The 12557-nt window shown below is 43.3% G+C and overlaps 1 long non-coding RNA gene across 3 annotated transcripts in view; it reads left to right on the plus strand.

Annotated features, from left to right (window-relative positions):
* Positions 1–12557, plus strand: part of LOC121040791 (uncharacterized) — a 141570-nt gene that overhangs the window by 42113 nt on the left and 86900 nt on the right. The window lies entirely within an intron of this gene.

Here is a 12557-nt window from a genome sequence, read left to right on the forward strand (position 1 = left end):
GGAGGTTCCTCAGAAAATTAAAAATAGACCTACCCTATGACCCAGCAATAGCACTGCTAGGAATTTATCCAAGGGACACAGGAGTACTGATGCATAGGGGCACTTGTACCCCAATGTTCATAGCAGCACTCTCAACAATAGCCACATTATGGAAAGAGCCTAAATGTCCATCAACTGATGAATGGATAAAGAAATTGTGGTTTCTATACACTATGGAATACTACGTGGCAATGAGAAAAAATGAAATATGGCCTTTTGTAGCAACGTGGATGGAACTGGAGAGTGTGATGCTAAGTGAAATAAGTCATACAGAGAAAGACAGATACCATATGGTTTCACTCTTATGTGGATCCTGAGAAACTTAACAGGAACCCATGGGGGAGGGGGGAAAAAAAAAAAAAGAGGTTAGAGTGGGAGAGAGCCAAAGCATAAGAGACTGTTGAGAACTGAGAGCAAACTGAGGGTTGAGGGGGGGTGGGAGGGAGGAGAGGGTGGGTGATGGGTATTGAGGAGGGCACCTTTTGGGATGAGCACTGGGTGTTGTATGGAAACCAATTTGACAATAAATTTCATAAAAAAAAAAAAAAAACAAACTAGGTAGGAGCAGCATACCTGTGTTAGAGTTTAAGTTGAGTGGATGAGAGGCGGAGGAGGAAGAGGAGGAAGAGGGTGTACCCCGAATGTCAGTGACTGGCAGACTCACAGATTCCTTGAAGGCCCGGGATACTTATGAAGCAGGTGCGAAGGAGAAGGGAGGACTCAGCAACAGGACCACTACCTCTTTCCTGCAAGGTCTTGCCTTGGCCTGGCCCAGGCTCTGCAGAGCGGAGCTTCATTTGGAAGGCGAATAAACCATGTGCACCAACAGACCTGAACCGGAAGCAAGCCAGGGTCAAGCTTCTGTTTCCATTCTAAATTACCTTGCTCCAAATTACTAAACCAAATGCCATTATCTCAACATCATAAACCTTATTTCTAATTAAGATGATCTATGCCTCTTTCAGAATCACACATTCCAATTAGCCAGGGAATAAAGTTATTCCTATTGTGTACTGACACGTTAAAATTATCATGAAAAAGTAAAAAATTACTTCAATTAAAAGAAAGTATTACTCTTCTGCCAGGCTTGTTCTGAAATATGGATTCTTCACACGGCATTACAACTTCATTAAATATATTTTTGCTTGTAACAATATATATATTCTTCAATATTTTAACAGAATGTCCTCAATGCTTCTAAGTGGCAGCACGTATGTCCATGAGCTGTGAGAGCTCATGTCCCATGCTCAGGTTATTTGCATCTAAATCTTCTAACATTATGACAGGAGATAATTTTGCCCTAGGGAGACATACAAGACCTGGTATCAGATTTCCTTTCGTATTTCCCCCTCATGTAATTACTCGGTGTTTTTTTCTAGAAAAGCTCTACACATTCTATAAAAAGAAGATTCCGGGAAAATAACCGTAACTACGTGTGGTGATGGGTGTTAACCAGACTTATTGTGGTAATCATTTTGCAATAAATCATGTTGTACACCTGAAACAAATATAGGATAAAAAAAAGTCAATTATATCTGAATTTAAAAATAAACACTGACAATCCCATGTATTTGCAAGGATGTGGAGCAACTGGAACTCTCCTACCCTGTTAGTGGGAGTGAAAATTGGCTTAAACACTATGGAAAGCTTTTGATAGTATATTTAATAAAAATAGATATACACGTGTTTTATGACCAAGCCAAAAAAAAAAAAAAATCCCGTTAGCTCTCTTCTAGACACACAGACCAAATAAAAATTCAGAAATTTGATACCTAAGAGTTCAGCCTCGTGGAGGACATGGGGAAGTAGATTCGAATTCCAGCTCTGCCACTCCCCACCCCGTGGCTGAACATTCTCTGGGTTTAGGTTTTATCACCTGCCAAATGGGTTCTGAGGAGATGAAGTAAAATAATATATGCAAATCTCATGTCACGTAATAGGTGCTCATGAAATGCCAATATCGCCTCACTCATTATCTTAGCCCTTCATGGTGGCTTCAAAAATATTTATTCAGTCAACTGAAAATGGGAGTCCCAAAGAAGTTTTTATTTGTTCTGCAAATCAGGGATATTCTTTCTGGAAGTAAAGTTTGAAGAGGCAACAGGCTAAGTTCTGGGCAAAATTTCCCATAAGTCAACTGCCTTCCTTGCTCTTTCATGCTGCCTAAATGTATCTTGGCAATCTTCCCCTTCCCCTACTCCACGCACAGAAACTCCAAAATCCTGTCCTTCCCTGATGTGCATTATAATCTCCAAGAAGGCTTAGGTTGCTGGAAAGCAATCCAGTTAAATCAATTCTTATTTGGCAGTAACTGCCTAACCCATCTAGAGATATTTGCATTTTAAAAGGAAGCCCAGAGTGTTCATTCAAAAGAACACATTGGCAGAATTTCAGGCAGCAAATCAAACAGAAGAAATCCTGTTGTATAGGAGAGGCATTTAGGGTGAGGACAGGCTTGGCACCCATACCCTTTAAATTATTGTATTAACGGGAGCCCTTATTGGCACAATGGCCAAGGTGGTCATTCCTAAGTGTCGCTTCTTTGGGGGGAGATGACTCTTACACTGTGGGCGCTTTTTCTCCTGGAGACCCTTTGGCTATACTTTTTCCTCCCTTAGCACCATCACTCTGACTCCAAGAAAGATCAGTGCAAAGTACCAAAACCAAAGTTTTATTTCACAAAACTGTAATAACTGTAATAGTTCAATAACTTTAACGTTTTTTTCCCCCTAAAGTCGGAATTTGTGACAAAGGAATATTCTTCTTCATATAAGAAAAAACCCATTGCGTTACAAATTGCAAAAGTAATTCGACTTGCAGAAACTGGGAATTGTTTACATTAGGATCATAGATCATCTATGAACCTAGATGTTACTTTCTGTCATCTTTCTCAACCTGTCTTACCTCAAATATTTCATCAAAGATATTGATAAACAAGAAAGCCAACCAGTTTTACAGATACTAGAACATAATTATGATGACTCCAACACTGGTGGAGATCTTAATGAGAAAAGAAAAGCACAGACAGGGGAAGAAATGGAAAGACATAGAGAATCTATTAGCTGAATGATGTCTGAATCATTTATCATTTTTCCTTGAAATAAAATCTTTGACCTTGGCTTTGAAAGTGCCAGAGACAGTATTTTCATATCAGTGTGGTGGGAAATATCTATTACCATGTATGAAACTATTTCTTTTTTGTTTCTCTTGTGTCTAATGGGTTTTTTTCCCCCTTCTAATCCTTATAGCTCAAAGCAGAAAATAAAATCATCAAAAGTTTCCTCCAAAAGTACCAGATGACCTTTGCTCAGAATTGTTTTCCCTTCAGATGAAGTTGGGTGAGGATATCACTGGGAAACCAGAATTTTAGACTCCAGCGTTTCCTCTTAAAATATCACCCCCAGTGATATTTCCCAGTGATAAGCACAGTCTCCTCTAAAGCACAGTGAGAATTTTTCCTCAAAGCTTCTTCACGCCCTCCCTCAATTAGAGCCTCACTGGTAGCCTCTGGGAACAAGTGTTTTAGAATAAGAATTGCCAACATCCACAGCATCTTCGGAAATGCTGCTGCCAGACCCCCTAGGTAGTTTGACTGGCAAGAATGGCCTCCCAGGTAGCTTGGCTCCTAGAAACGTGAACAAACACAGCTGGCTCTCCATCACACTTGAGATACACTTGAGATAAGCGGAGAGCACTGAGCCCAAGTCCTCAGCTCCCCGGGGTGGAGTGGCACCTCAAGGGCAGGGCCACCCCACACTTAAGCAAGCCGAGAGCCTGCTCCAAGACCACGCCCCCTTGGCTGCTGTTCCGAAAGAGTTTCCATGGCTGCTACTACCCGCCCTGATGTAACAACCAGCTCACACCTTGCATTCACTCTCACTTCTTTTTATCAACCTCTCCTATTCTTCAAACACCTCCGTTCTCCTTCTCTTGCTCCCTGCCAACCAGCCAGAGAAATACTGAGTAGTTGGGTTGACATCCTCCCTACAGGGCACTAGTGAGGCCCTGGAAGAAATGGTGGCTTCCTGCCTTTGTGAATTGCAGGATTGCCTCACCCTTTCCCCTTTTAAACTCTCCCAACACCTCTCTAACCAGTGTCCCTAATAAATACCCTCTACTACCTGTGGTGGGTTCTGCCTTCCTGACTAGACCCTGACCAATGCAAACACACCTCAACAATGGTTATCGGCATGTGCTCCAGGTTTTCCGGGTGTTTGAAGAATGGCTGATCTTCTGTGGGCCTCCACAACATCCTCTGAGGTCCCTTGTCTCCCTCCAAGCCTTAAGGGGCATTGAGCCGATGTCTCAATAGGCTACAGTCTATGATCCCAACTGTTTGCCTCCAGTTAAGACAGGTCCTCAAATTCTGCACCTGTTTCTCTGACCCCAAACCTCTGTGGTTCTCTGGCTTCTGAGCACCTCCAAGTCCCTTCATCAGGGCACACAGGTGCTCTGAGGTCTCCTGAAGGCTGTGGTTCCCCATGGCCTCAGGCTGTCTCTGTCTCACTCTCTTTCTCTCCCTGTCCCCCACCCCATTCCACTTTACTGCCTTTTCTCCTTTTTTGGATATGGTGTCCACTTAAATACAGGGTGTCTAGAAGCTTGCATCCTTCCCTAGGCTATTCCCATGGAAGCAGGCCACTACCTTCAATTCCATTATGTCCCCTCATGCTTACATGGGTGTGTGTATACCTCACCCCTCAGCCCTAAGAGAGGAGGAGAAAGCACAGACACCGATATCTCACTCTACCCCCTTCGTCTCATCCTCTCTGCTGTCTACTTGTCTCCTCCTTAGATCAGAAACATCTGCTTTTACTTCTTTGTCTTATTTGATGGAGACTTGCCCCAGATTATTTCCTTCTCCCCAAAGTGTTATTTATATTCACTGCTTTCTGGGGAATCATACTGACAGAAAGGCTGTAGGAAAACATGATTTCAAGTTGGAGGAAAAAGAAATGAAAAATATATTCATTTAGTATTTTAACATCTTCCTCCCACTGCGTGCTCCCTCTGGTATATATATTTTTGTGCCCTCAGAGGACCTTTTTTCTTATCTAGATCTCTTTGTAAGTGAGAGCTAGCCCCCTGCATTCACCCCGTGGGTCGGTGCTGTTCAACATGGTAGCCACTAACCACATGTCGCTGTTGAGCACTTGAAATGTGGCTCATCCGCGTTAAGATGTGCTCTAAGTGTATTAAATGGCACACCAGATACTGAAGACTAAGTCTTAAAACAGAATGTAATATATTGCATTCTTAATCTTTATATTGGTTGCAGGTTGAAAAGAGAGGTTTGATGTACTGGGATTCATAAAATAGACTAAGATTAACTTCACTGGTTTCTTGCTCCTTTTTAACGTAGCCTTTGGAGAATTTCGCATTACACACACGCACATGGCATGTTTCTGTTAGTCAGCTGCCGGCTTCACGGGACTTAGGATAGTTGCTGTGTGTTGACTATTATAGTCATGGCTGGTACCCCATACATTTGCCACTGGGGGCCCATACCAGCTGTTTACTGATGTGGTCAATTTGGGTTGGTGCCTTGCCATCAATTGTGATTAAATACCTTTCCTATCACTTGAGTGGATGGCCATCGGCTGGCACCGTGCTGGCCTATAGCACTGGTTGAATGAATGAATAAGTGAACACTCAGGTGATACTTTCCTTAGTTTCTACAGTTACTGCACAACGCTGACATGACAGAAAATTACATGAATCTGTCACACTGGCCAGATCTCCATTCTCTGCCCTGTGATTAGAAAGACCAAGCTAGAGGGTTACATTAATGGCCAACTACAAATGGTTTAAAAGAAAAGCCTCCTGCCCTATCTCTTGGGTGTGATGAGGTCATATTAGAGTAGGGTGAGTTCCTGATCCAATATGACTAGTGTCCTTATAAAAAGGGGAAATTTGGACACAAATGTGCACCACGTGAAGGGATCAGGGTGATGCTTCCAGAAGCCAAGCGACACAAGGATGGCTAGCCAACCACCAGGAGACAGGAGAGATGCACCGAACAGATTCTCCTCATGACCCTCAAAGGGAACCAATCCTACTGAAGCCTTGATCTCACAGTGGTAGCCTCCAGAAGCGTGAAATAACAAATTTCTGTTGTTTCAGCCTCTCTGTTCTTGGTGCTTGGTTACAGCAGCCCTAAGAAATTAACACACTCCCGCAGTCTGAATGAGAATCCGGGCTCCTTTGTCTCCTATTGGTTTCTTCACGGTAGTGGATTACCTCCAACAATAATCTGTAGATATTTTTTTCGGGTCTGTCGGTGTAATGTCTGGGTCCTGCTTTTCTCTCCAAATTCAGTGAGACACCAGTGTCCGCTTTGTCCCCCATTGTATACCCAGCATCTAGAAATAAAGAGCCACTCCATAAACATGTTATAACGAATACATGGGCTGTCCTACCTAACGCCAGAAACAGAATTAAAACGGTTCCAGGACCACACACATCCCTCCTCAGGAAAAAAAAATGTCACAAAGCCTGAGAACGTACACTAACAGTTTGTCTCAGCAGAAACAAACTCCTTTTTTTTTTTTTTAAGTTTTTATTTTTCTATTTTGAGAGAGAGGAGCTAGTGAGGGAGGTGCACAAGAGGGAAGGAGAGAGAGAATCCCAGCAGGCTCCACACCGCCAGCGCAGAGCCCAGTGTGGGGCTCAAACCCACAAACTGTGAGATCATGACCTGAGTTGAAGGCAAGAGTTGGGCCCTTAACCGACTGAGCCACCTAGGTGCCCCAGCAGCCCTCCTTAATACAAGCTAAAAGGTGACATTTATCCTAGATCTCTTAGGCACAGGCTAGTTCATCAGATTAGCTGGATGGTATCAGACAGGGACTGGGAGTCTGAGATAAGTTCTAGATATAGAACCCTATGCCTCTGGAGACAGCAGGCCTACAGGACGCACCACAGTGTGCATGCAACTTTGAAAAGGCCGGGGGGTGGGGGGTGTTTCCCTAAGGATCACAGCAACAAGCAAGCAGAGGGCACCAAGCCCTCACTAGTGGGAAGGGAGCCAGCCAAAGGGAGACAAGCAGAAATGATCACCGTAGCTACCACTTACTGAATCTGAACCAAGTACCATACCAAACGCTGGACTTGACGTTATTTCATCCGATTCCCACATCGAGTATTATTATTCCCACTTCCCATGAGGAAACTAAAGTTTAGAGACTTTCAAGAATTTGCCCAAGGTCATACAGTTAGTGAATGATAAGACAGGGCTTAAAACCGGGGATTTGCTGTTATGATATTTTCCCAGCTTCCCAGTCTAGCACACAGCTGGCCTAGATGACCCCTGAAAGCGGAAAAATCCATGTATTTTAGAAAGTACTATTTACCGATGTCGGTTCACTTGTTCATCTACGAGACAGCAAACATCTTGAGACAGCAGTACTTTGTCTCCTTTATATGTGCGTACCCAAATTTAATTAGGCTTGCATTCCTACTTCCTAACACAGGACCCAGCTTAGAGCAGGAGCTCAAAAATGTGTGTGTCATGAATAAATTGAGTAGACACTTGGTGGTCACTTATATATATGTTAAAAGAAATTAATCAATCTTAGAACCCTTCTTGTCAGTAAAAGAGCAGTTACAAAAATACTGGTCTGGAAAGGAGCATTTAGGGGCGCCTGGGTGGCGCAGTCGGTTAAGCGTCCGACTTCAGCCAGGTCATGATCTCGCGGTCCGTGAGTTCGAGCCCCTAGTCGGGCTCTGGGCTGATGGCTCAGAGCCTGGAGCCTGTTTCCGATTCTGTGTCTCCCTCTCTCTCTGCCCCTCCCCTGTTCATGCTCTGTCTCTCTCTGTCCCAAAAATAAATAAACGTTTAAAAAAAAAAAAAAAGAAAGAAAGGAGCATTTATCTTTGCCACTCTTCAATTATGGAGTACTGCAGTATGGTTCTATTTTTTTGTGAATAGAAGAGTATTCAGGGGACGCCTGGGTGGCTGAGTCAGTTAAGCGACCGACTTTTGCTTTCCACTTAGGTCATGATCTCACAGTTTGTGAGTTCGAGCCTTGCATAGGACTCTGCCCTGACAGCACAGAGCCTGCTTGGGACCCTGTCTCTCCTTCTGTCTCTCCCCTCTCCTACTCGTGCTCTCTCTCTCTCTCTCTGTCTCAAAATAAATACACTTAGAAAAAAGCATTCGGGGCCACCCTACGGAAAGTCCCTATCCTTAGTTGCCAAGCTGCCCTTGGGAGCTGGCCTCTAGATGCCCAACGTCTCTCCCCTTCTAGATTCTTTTTCTTCCCCTTCTAGATTCTTGTACTTCATTCTCCATTGGATTCCCTTTTGCTCACCTATTCCAATTTTTCTTGGAGTTGTTTTGCTAAATCAGGAATTTTTATTTTAATAAAACCTCCAAGGTAATCAAACAATTGATATTTTCAAAGTAGATCACTCTGAAAGGTCGCTAATTTTAGACAGGCAGCTACCGATGATAGACCTCAGAATAATTTCTCCCTTCTAATAAGGAAACCAGAAGTTCGCTGGTGGATGGACAAGCAGGATGCAGAATTTCCATTCCCAACCAAGGTCATGTGAAATGGTTTCTTGGCAAATATCCTTTTGTTTCTTTTGCTTGCCTGTATCCTAAGCGGAGAAGGGAGGCCGGCCAAATACCAACTTGAACAGTCTGTAGAGTTGCCAGTCCCCAGAGAAGGCCTGGGTTCTCATTAGCAAAGAGATACGAGAGCCTATTTTGCAATGAAATAGCTCACACAGGGCTCCAATCCTGAATAATTATCCACACTAGTGTAGGCTCTAGAATGGGAGGCCTTGAGGGGGCCAAACCCTTGCATATTGTAATTTGATATTTATGATGTTCTATCGCCATCTCCTGGAAGGAAAGACCAAGAACACACAAAAAGGATATCAGGCTTCCGGGAAGAGAATTTTCTTCACTTCTCAAGAAAGGTGAAGACCCTGCAGTCACTGAAGAGACATACTTACATCACGTTCCAGGTGAATTAGCATAATGTTGGGCAACCAAGAAAGCTAAGAGGCAAATGTTCAGAACGCCAGCGTCTGTTATTTGAGAGCGAGAGATAACATCAAGCCTATGAGTGGTGAGTCTTTCCAGTTGCCAGTCCCCAGAGAAGGTCTGCATTCTCATTAGTAAAGAGATACGAGATCCCATTTTGCAAGAGTCAATTGCACTCCAGGAGCACAAAGAGATACCGAAGGAAGGATTTCCATGCTTGGCATCGAAAGTAATCATCCTTATCTTTGCTTTTTAAGTCTCAGAATTTGGCAAAACCGTGCCAAGGATTTTAAAACATTATGAATGTTTTAAGAATTTTTCCAGATTAACTCTTCTTCCCAGGCTAGCTGGTGTTGGAGTTATGCACACATTTGGCACAAATACAGCCGAATGAATTGAAATGCTTGACTCACTCTGCACAAGATCCCATCAGTCTTCATATCTCAAGGTTTAGCTTACATATCAACAAAGGCTCATAGTGTAACTCTTTAAAATATTGTTTTAAAACACAATTTTATTTTGGTCACCATGTCTTCTCCATCAATATCCTCATGCGGGGGGGGGGGGGGGAAAAAAATCATAAAACTGTAGAATAAGAAGTATTTTAGTCCAACCACTTCATAGTCCCAAATCCAAGCTTCAGTCACACAAAGAGGGGGACTCTAAGGCTAATTCTCATGAGTCATCTGTTCTCCCTGAAACTGTTCTCCCATTCTGCCCCACCATCCTGACTTTGGGGGAGTTTTACAGCTTATACAACTCACCAGCATCCTGAAGTAGCCAGGAATTGTTGACTTCTTTTCTGAATATACATTATGCTTATTCACAAAGCACAGAATATGAAACAGGTTTCAGATTTTAGAATTGGAAGGGACCTCTCCTTCATAACCGATAAAAGTGATTTGTTGGTGATACCTGATGGCCTATTTTGAAAGATGGCAGGTTTGAACATGGCATTGAAATATGTCAGGCCTTTTTTTTTTTTTTTTTTTTTTTAATTCAACTTTTCCTGAGGGCTTGCCCTGTAAAAAGCACTGTGAGGAACCTCTAGAAGATTTATTTCTATTCCCCAAAAGTTGACTATGTTGTCTGAATTGGGCTTCCCAAGCAACCCATAAACTGAAAGGAAAAGTGTGGTGGTCCGTTAGAAAAGTGGATACAAAGAAGCCTCATCCTTTCCTGGGTTCTGTCTCTTTACAGTGTATCTCATGACACATGATACTCAGGAGGGTTACTTGACAGTCAGTCACCACCTCGGAACTCTTTCCAAAGCTGCTGGCCAGAAAGAGAATTACCCTTTGTTACTGGTAAATTTCTTACGGCAGGAACTCTGCCCACACACCCTCAACAACAGTTCAGCATCCCAGCCTCGCATTCAATCCACCTTTGGGGTCAGAAGTGCAATGTTGATAAGTATCCAAAAAATCGAAGTGCTTCACTGGCACACAACCAAATTCTTGGAATCTTTACAGTCCGTCCTGTCCTCCTCTTTTTTTTCCTTTTCCTCTCTCACGATGAAATCAGGGTTGCCTCGACAATCGAGCAGTTTTGGGTAAACTTCCCGTTCATCTTTCAGCTATTTGCCAGCTGCATATTTGCAGAACATCATTGTGTTTAACGATAAATCCATGGAAGTCAGACATGTGACCAAGACATACAAGGTTTTGATGCAATCGAGTTGGCGATTATCTTTCAACTTCCTGCATCCTGTCCTCAAAATGAGACAGCCATGTGCTAACCTGACAGTAAGACTACATAAAAGTAAACTGAGAGGCTGGCTGCCTTCATCAAATTCATTTCAAATATATATCTACAAATATATTTCACAAATATATCTAAATTGCCATGGATCCTTTCCCTGTAGATTTCACCAGTCTCTCATGGGTTGAGTTTAGACAATTTCTCATCTTCCAGTCTCTCGCCACGAGCTCAACTAGTAGCACACAGAACTACTTAGAAGTTTCTCGAAATGTGCCAGGTTCCCTCGGGTCTCTGTGCTTCACCTACGCTCTCGCTTCTTTCTGCCTCTAATAAAGTCCCCCTTGACCTCTAGATAATGCCTATTTGTTCTTTAAACTGCAGCTCAGAAGTTGCTTTCCCTTTATCTCCTCCAGGGAGTCTGGAGTCATTCACCTCCACGCTCCTACAAGACCCTGTTTATACCTCCATCGTGGTGCCATTGCAAACCAGTAAAGTTGTTTGTTTTCCCCTCCTGCCACCCATGCGTAAGGACTAAGCATTGACTACCTTAGCACTCAGGACTGTGTCTAACACACAGCAAGCAAGTTGCAGATGTTTGCATGGACACTATGGACAGCCTGCCAGTTCACACAGGCAGGAAGACACGACCACTTACTTTCTTCCTTCTCCCTCTTACCATCTATTTGGTGTTCTAGACAGTCCCATTTCCCCATCAGCCAAAGTTTTGGACCCACAGGAGTAAACCTTTCGTGGAAGTGGTTATAACTTCTTAGCTTTTCCAGGCTTCCCTGGAGAACCACTACGTCTCTCTGAAGTCCAACAATGAATGGGCCACCCATGCCCATGTGACTAGCCCCTCTAATATGCAGGCACATAGCACCATGCCAGGCATGCCATGACACTTGGGTATTATGCAAATCTGATTTTTTTTAGCCATGGACTCAGAACAGACATCAGAACTTTCCCTCTTCTCCCAGCTCAACTCGCTCAAAATCTAGGCTTCATTATTTCTTTCTCCTAAAGTCAACTTTGTTATAAAGGGAGTTCTGTTTCCAGTGTAGAAATTAACTAATCGGTCCAGACTTAAAATTTCTCACCGACTCTATAAAGGCACCGTTACTAAATCCAGAGAAGGAGGATATTCGGGCAGATCTCTTAACTTCTGAAGAGCCTGTGACCAAGGGAAACCACAGCTCCCCAAATTAACAGGCTTTGGTGTCAATGTCAGAAAATTCCAGGCTTGCTAGAAAACAGACTTGACATATAGTTTCCAATATTATTTACGATCTCAATATTCCAGATTATGAACTGTCAGCTTACTCCTTTCACCAATTTCGATGATCTGCGGAGACTTGAGATACATAAAGGTCAGAATGCCCATATTTTATAATGTCAGTTTTTCGGTCTACTCATCACTAACACTTTGTTCAAATATCCCCTTTCAGGAAAGCCTTTTTTTTTTTTTTTTAAGTCTCCAAGTAATTATTTTGCTTTCAATAGTACACTTTTGCCATGCTATAATAATAGAGTAATATTTTATTTTAAAAAAATTTTTTTTAACGTTTATTTATTTTTGGGGGACAGAGAGAGACAGAGCATGAACGGGGGAGGGGCAGAGAGAGAGGGAGACACAGAATCGGAAACAGGCTCCAGGCTCCGAGCCATCAGCCCAGAGCCTGACGCGGGGCTGGAACTCACGGACCGCGAGATCGTGACCTGGCTGAAGTCGGACGCCCAACCGACTGGGCCACCCAGGCGCCCCTAGAGTAATATTTTAATACTGACCTATAGTATGTGTCCCTGCCCCCCTTCCCACCCCCCC

The sequence above is a fragment of the Herpailurus yagouaroundi genome, unplaced genomic scaffold, assembly GCF_014898765.1.
Source record: "Herpailurus yagouaroundi ecotype Mexico unplaced genomic scaffold, PumYag 182, whole genome shotgun sequence".
NCBI classification, from domain to species: Eukaryota; Metazoa; Chordata; class Mammalia; order Carnivora; family Felidae; genus Herpailurus; species Herpailurus yagouaroundi.